We start from the raw sequence: 6000 nt of genomic DNA on the forward strand, positions 1-6000 counted from the left end.
TAGTATATCATCAGGAAACATTAGAACTTGTCACTTTCTCATTTGCAAGGAAGCCTACTTTGATAAATATAATTGGACTAAGGTTAATTTAATTTTTGATATTTATCCCCATTCACAATTGTGGTACCTTGATCAAACATATTCTTAGTGTGATCTATTTTGAATTTCTTATTCTCGTGCATTTATTGAGGTGAGTGTAGAGCTCTGGGGATCTCAAAGGTCATCTACCATTGGTGCCCCTAGAGAGATGCTATCACTATTGTGAGCTCAAATTAGTGTTCTTCATCGCGATTGGGATCCTTCTCCCTCTTTTTCCAATTGTTCTAGTTTCGATATTGATTTTGTGTCTTCACGTTGGTTTCTTTGTGGTATTTATTTGGCTTTCCATGTGTTTAGGTGATCATTTTATAGGTGTTATTATTTTTTTATTTTGAAATAATATTCTTGACCATTGTGCTTCAACTAAGTCTATAATTATTTCACTTAATGAAAGACTCTTCTCTTCAAAAAAATGGAGAAGGGAGCCTGCGACAAGCCGAGCATTTTGCAGGAGGACGTCTTCAACAGGAAGAACAATAGAACAAAGGTTGGGAGACTAAGAAGGCCTGTCAAATGGCGTACTGTGGAGGTAGACTGGGATGAATTTGGTATCAAACAAACCTGGTCAGACGGAAGCGATGGAAGCATCGACCAGGAGATGAATAGCCGCACAAAAGTAGGAAGGGGCTCTACGGAGGACATTCAGGAAATCGATCTTTCGGACTGTATTGAGGATGAGAAGGAGATTTTTGACAGACATGCCATCATAGCAAAAATTTTAGGGCCTAAATTGCCAAGAAGAGATATTCAAACATGGGTTTTGGAAAATTGGGGGAGTAACGTGAGGGTGAAATTTCTTCCAAAGGGTTTCTTTGTGGCGGTTTTTTCTTGTGAAGAAGACAGAAACCACACCATTACACTCAAAAATTGGTTCGGAAAAGAACATCCCCTATACATTCAACCTTGGGTTTCGAATTTTGACCCTACTGAAAATGCAACATATGACAAACCAATGTGGATTTGTTTATACAATTTGTCGATTGAATATTGGAGTGAGGGTTGCCTAGAGATGATTGGAAGATCCCTTGGCACGCTGTTAGAAATTGATGGAGAAATTGTGGAAGGAGACTTGTATACTTATGCCCGACTAAAAGTTGCAGCCACAAGAACAATTCCTTCTGAAGTTTTGCTCCACATTGCAGACAGGAATTGGAAGCAACAGATTGAAATTGAAAAGGAAATTGAGGTTTGTCACCGGTGTGGAAGCAAACTACATACCATGGTCAATTGTAGGATGTTCGTTAGGAAGGCCTTTAAAGGCTCTGGGAAAAAGACAAAGCAAGTTTGGAGGGCGAAAGAAGAATCACAAGGGTAGGAAATTCCTCTTTTGGAAGGTCTTGGAAGTTGTAATGGCAAGGAGGAACAAAATTATTGTTCGAATACTCCTACCAAAAATACCCCAATAGGATATGAACAAATCTTGGGTAATGATACTGTGGTGTATCCAAATGAGGTACCGACGGTGGAGGAAGTTTTGCAGTTCTCAGAATCGAACACTGCTGATCAAGGGAATGATGATGATGACCTGAGCATCGTAGAACCAAGGCACATTAGTCAATCTGCAAATATCATACTCGGAAGAGAAAAAGCCACAAAGGAAGGAAGAGTCACAAAACAGTTCGGGAGAAGAGGTCAAAAGAAAAGGGCATAGTTAGCATGATGAAATTCCTAAATTCTAACAAGGGAGGCAAGGCCTCCTTTGGGGGGAGATGAAGATGACCTCGTGGAATGTCAGGGGTCTCTCAGCCCCTGACAAAAAACACCTGGTCAAGAGAACCATGACCAGGTTAGACTCAGATATTTTTATACTATAGGAGACCAAATTGAACAAGGATAAGGCGTGTGAATTCATTAAATACTGCTATAAATGGGAAGGTTTATTTCAGGAGGCAAAGGGCTTGGCTGGGGGTTTGGGAATCTTTTGGAATGCTGCCAAAGTGGAAATACAACCCATGGCTTCTTGTGATCACTGGATGGCGTGTATTATTACCTGCAAGCAGTCCAATATATCATTTCCATTGTTTAACATATACGGCCCCTGCAAAATGGAGGAAAAGTTAAGAGTCTGGAATGAGGTTTTTAATCAGACAAGCTAAATGAATAGTGGTAAGGTCATTGCTGTGGGGGATTTCAACGCCATTTTAGACATTGATGAAAAGAAGGGTGGCCTCCAGAAGCCCACTAAAGTGATGGAAGATTTTTGGGATTTTATAGCGAATTGTAAATTGGTGGATATCCATCCAAAAAATGGTAGATTCACTTGGACAAACAGGAGATTGAACTTTGCTAATATATCAGAAAGGTTGGATAGGTTCTTGGTTGGGGAGTGGTGGATCAATGGAGACTATTCCCTAGAAACTGAGATTGTGCCTCAAATTGGATCATACCATTTACCCTTAACTTTATCTATTGCACAAGATGTGCGTAATCAGAAGAAAAAATATTTTAAGTTCCAAAGCATGTGGTGGAGAGATGAAACATTCCTGGAAAACTTAAAAACTTGGTGGCTGGAAGGTAACATATACTCTGGCTCCCCCAGTTTTAAGTTTATCAAGAGATTACAACATTTAAAAAATCGGATTAAGGAGTGGAATAAGAACACATTTAAAAACATTTTTGTGGAGAAAGGGAGAATCGAGGAAAAATTGGAAGAAATTGGCAAAATTGTAATGCAATTTGGCATGACAAATGAAGAGTATGAAATGGAGAAGGGCCTAAAAAAGCAGTACATGGAAATTTTAAACAGGGAAAAAATCTATTGGAAGGACAAGTCTAGGGAGTTATGGATTTCTGAAGGGGATCTCAATACAAAATTTTTCCATGCATCATGGAAAGCACGAAGAATTAATAACAAAATTTGTTCAATCAAGGATAAGAATGGGACACTACAAACCTCGGACACATATATGGAAAGAATCGCCACTGAATACTTTGAAGGCATGTTGGGCAGCGTAGAGGAGGGAAACATGGGCACACAAACAGTCATAGAAGAAGTCATAGATCCTTTAATTTCCAGCTTTGACAGCGACATGCTCATGGATCCCTATTCTTTGGAGGAGATCAAAATGGCCACTTTCGCACTTCACCCACACAAAGCACCTAGATTGGACGGATGCTCGGCGGAGCTTTTTCAAAAAGGTTGGGAATTTATGGGAAAAGATATATGGGTGGTGGTGGAAGAATTTTGGAAAAAAACACAAGTTTGTTAAGGAAATGAACCATACCATTATTTGCCTCATTCCCAAAAAGGTAGACTGCATTTCCATGTTTGATTATAGACCAATATCCTTGTGCAACACCATTTACAAGATAATCTCTAAGGCTATGGCTGAAAGATTGAAGAAAGTACTCCCTAAGCTGATCTCTGAAAACCAGAATGGGTTTACCTCGAATAGAGAAATCGCGGACAACATAATATTAGTGTCGGAAGTCATTCACTCAATGCATAAAAGAAGAATAAGAGGTATGAGCGTTAAACTTGATGTAGCTAAAGCTTATGATAAAGTAATATGGAGCTTTTTGTGCCAAGTTCTTATCAAATTTGGGTTCCCTGATAAATGGATTGAATGCATAAAATTCTACATTAGTACTGTTAAATTCTCAATACTAATCAATGGGAATGTAAGTGGGTTCTTTGATGCCATGAATGGTCTACATCAAGGAGATCCATTGTCTCCTTCACTATTTGTGCTTATGGCTGAGGTATTGGGGAGATTAATTAAAAGGAGACACTACGATGGCATCTGGAAAGGAATTAAAGTCCATGATCAGTTTGAGGCAATCACACATTCACAGTTTGCAGATGACACAATCATTTTCGGTGAGGCCACTGTACTCGAAGCTTTGGGCATTAGGAACACATTGGAGGAATATACTCTAGCTTCAGGACAAGTTATGAACATAGGGAAATCACAGTTGTTCTTTTTTAATACCAATAAACAAATGCAGGGTAGAATAGCACAACTTCTAGACATAAACATAGCGAAGCTTCCAATAAAGTACTTGGGGGTGCAGATTAACAAAGGGAGCAGGCAAACACAAATTTGGGAAGATGTAATCAAATCTTGTCAAGCCAAAGTGGAAAATTGGAAAAATAGGTGGCTGACCCAAGCTAGCCAAATCACCATGATCAAGTCAGTTCTATCCACAATACCCATATATAGCATGTCATGTTTCAAAATTTTATTTGCGGCGGGCAAAAGCCTGAATAACTTACTAAAGAAATTTGTGTGGGTTGGAGCAAAAGACAACAAAAAAATTCCATTGATCAATTGGGGCACTTTTTGCCTTGTCAAGGAAGAGCGGGGTGCTGGTCTTAGAAAAATGGAAGTGCAGAATTGTGCCCTTGGGGCGAAGCTTGCTTGGAAAATGTGCAAGGAACCTCTGAAGTTGTGGTGCAGATTACTCCAAAAGAAGTATCTGGATTCAGACAACACCAATAGAATCCTCACAATGGCAAATTCGGAGAGGGGGTCGACAACTTGGAATTTTATATGGGATAATAGACACATAATCACAGATCATATCTCATGGAAAATAGGGAATAACACCACCGCGTTGTTTTGGAGAGACTCGTGGGATGGGTTTCCTGCATTAGCAGATGCTTTTGAAGACAAGGGATGGGTGGACATGGTGGAGAATTGTATAGGACAACATGTTTGTGATTACTTGGAAAGACAAGCTGATAAGAATGGAATAAGAATATGGAGGAAGGTAGACATTGGGAGTCTCCCATTATGTGAACAACTATGGAATGCAATTAAAGATAGGAAAATTTTGGAAACTATGGAAGAAGATATCATAATGTGGTGTGTAGCAAAATCAGGAAGGTTCAGCATCAAACTTGGGTATGAAATTCAGAGACAAAGAGGATCCATCAATAGTTGGCCACATCAAGTATGCTGGAATCGTAAAGTGCTCCCAAAAGTCGGGGCTTTCTTGTGGATTGCACTGCATAACAAAATTCTAACTAGGGACATACTCAAAAACATAGGCATCTCAAGCCCTAGTCGTTGTGTGATGTGTTGTGTAGAGGAAGAGACAGCAAATCATCTTCTTTTTTGGTGTCCGGTAGCAAAATTTTGTTGGAATTGGTTCCTTGAAAGTATCAATTGGGTGGCGGTCAAAAATGAAAGATTATTTGAATTCATTCTTTCATGGCCAGACAATCAGAAGACAAAATGGGGAGATACATGGTTAATAGGACCTTCCTTAATTACATGGCACATTTGGAAAGAAAGGAACGGGAGGATTTTTAAGGAGACATCATTATCATAGGGCTTGTTGGTGGAGAAGATCAAAACAACAATAGAAGAAGTAATGAATGGGAAGAAAACAATAGGAAGGGCCAAGATATATGCTAATTGGGATACACAGATGGAGAAAAAATGGTTCCTCAAAGAGCCACAAATAAAGGCGACCCCTGCAGTGTACCATGATAGAAGTACCATCAGATGGACAACTCCTCCGAGGAGCTGGGCAAAATTAAATTTTGACGGTGCCGGTAAGGGGAATCTGAGGGTTTCGGGTATAGGAGCCATAATCCGGGATGAATAGGGTAAAATCCTTCAAGGGTTTTTTGGTGGCGTTGGAGTTGCCACAAACAATGAAGCTGAGATACGTGCATTAGAGGTAGGATTGCGTCTCTGTGTCAGGCAGGGAATTTCTAGAGTCATGATTGAGGGTGACTCACAAATTATTATAAACGGGATCAGTTGACCAAGTTTTCATAATTGGAAGCTGAATAAATGGGTTCCTTTGATAAAAGAACATCTAAGGAAAATTGGGAGCTATGAGATTGGGCATGTCTACAAAGAAGGCAATCAGGTGGCTGACTACCTTGCGAACCTCGGGGTGGGAGACTATGATGTTCCGGCTTACTTTTGCTAGACTTCAGCATCA

The sequence above is a fragment of the Cryptomeria japonica genome, chromosome 4, assembly GCF_030272615.1.
Source record: "Cryptomeria japonica chromosome 4, Sugi_1.0, whole genome shotgun sequence".
NCBI classification, from domain to species: domain Eukaryota; kingdom Viridiplantae; phylum Streptophyta; class Pinopsida; order Cupressales; family Cupressaceae; genus Cryptomeria; species Cryptomeria japonica.